Source organism: Adiantum capillus-veneris, chromosome 19 (assembly GCF_014529385.1).
Source record: "Adiantum capillus-veneris isolate H3 chromosome 19, ASM1452938v2, whole genome shotgun sequence".
NCBI classification, from domain to species: domain Eukaryota; kingdom Viridiplantae; phylum Streptophyta; class Polypodiopsida; order Polypodiales; family Pteridaceae; genus Adiantum; species Adiantum capillus-veneris.
Genome location: NC_140949.1, coordinates 49,904,484 through 49,905,963, shown reverse-complemented (window position 1 = coordinate 49,905,963; position 1,480 = coordinate 49,904,484). Strand labels below are relative to the sequence as shown.

At 48.4% G+C, this 1,480-nt stretch overlaps 1 non-coding gene across 1 annotated transcript; it reads left to right on the top strand.

Moving 5' to 3' along the window:
* The first annotated feature begins 784 nt into the window (after positions 1-784).
* On the top strand, positions 785-887 carry LOC147433990 (U6 spliceosomal RNA). Its single transcript, XR_015185423.1, has one exon. It is a non-coding gene; the product is annotated as a U6 spliceosomal RNA (small nuclear RNA).
* The last annotated feature ends 593 nt before the right edge of the window (positions 888-1,480 follow it).

Genomic DNA, 1,480 nt, shown 5'->3' with positions numbered 1-1,480 from the left:
TACCACTGTAAGAAAACTTGGTCATTCAACAAATCTTTGAAGGGTTAGAAGCACATGTAATGAGCAGAAGTTTAGTAAAATGACAGTAGAACACAAAGTATTGGGATGAGACCTCAGAAAAAAACATTCATGGGTCCTAATTCGAGAGCCAAGGGTGGTTGAACCGTGCAGGGACTCCTCGACTCGCGCAAAGAGATCTAGAATGGAGGGGTTGACGCTAAAAACTAGGAGAAAGGGGCATTTATAGGCCAAACACGATTAAAGAAATGCATGGTAGCTATCTTCAAGTGTTTAGCGAAGAAAAGGCATCTTTTCAGCTTATCGATGTAGGCATAGTTTGATTAGGCTATGGTCATGCGAGGCTTAGTTTTCAGTAGGCTGAGCCGGCAACCACTGATGCAAATCAGCTTTTTGCAGGAGTCCACCGGCTTCGTAGCTAATGATGCCTTTTTCAGCATCGTTGGAAAACTAAGCCCGTCTCTTGCCGGTCAGCCCCTTGTTTCTCTCTCCTCGTTGCGTCTCACCCTCTCTCTCACTACACGCATTTGCCCGTCACCTTTTGACCTGCCGTGCTTGCCATCGTCAGGCCTGTCGAGGCTTACAAATAACTAAGCCTCGCGTGACCATGCCCTTATAGTGCTTTGAAAGCACTCATGAAAAGTTGTGCGAGTCCGACGAGAAGAGAATTAAATGAGCTTCTAGGCTCTGTGCTTGTGCCACGTGGAAGAAAGAGTACCCCACATGTGCAGCCTTTGTAGGTTAGGGAAGGCCTGGAATTACTTTCGTCCCTTCGGGGACATCTGTTAAAATTGGAACGATACAGAGAAGATTAGCATGGCCCCTGCGCAAGGATGACACGCACAAATCGAGAAATGGTCCAAATTTTTTCTGCGCTTGCGCGCGCACCTTCTCCGCGACTTGCCTCGCCCATAACCTATAATTTCTTTCTTTGCAGAGGGGCCGTTGTGTAATACACAAGTCCTCTGTAGCCCATCATGCAGATGCAGACGAGGGCTGGGCTGGTGCGCCAGTTGTGGATGATACAGACTCGGCCCTGCAAGAAACATAACCTAGGTATGGCTCATGTGGGTAACTCAACTCAGGAAGCAGATGTATGGTATGGTATGTTTTGTTTTGCGGAGCATCCATACACGCAGGCTCATCAAGGTTGTCCGCCTGGCCGGTGGATCTTAACCGTCCTGGTGGGAAGAGGAGCTTCAGAGCTTTGCTACAAGTTGTGCACAGGAATGATTGACCCACCGTCTCTGAGAGATTAGCTCCGGATGCTTCATCGTCATAGCGGCCCGTGTTGTATATAAAACTCTGCAAGGCAGAAAGCACCAATCAACTGACGTGAGCATGAAAAATCATTGGTAGACCTTGCTGACAAGCAAGAGGATTTCGTGCTTTGGTGAGGGAGGGAGGATTCATACTTTCACTGGAGACGGAGGCAACGCCATCACCAGAGCATTGGCTTGTG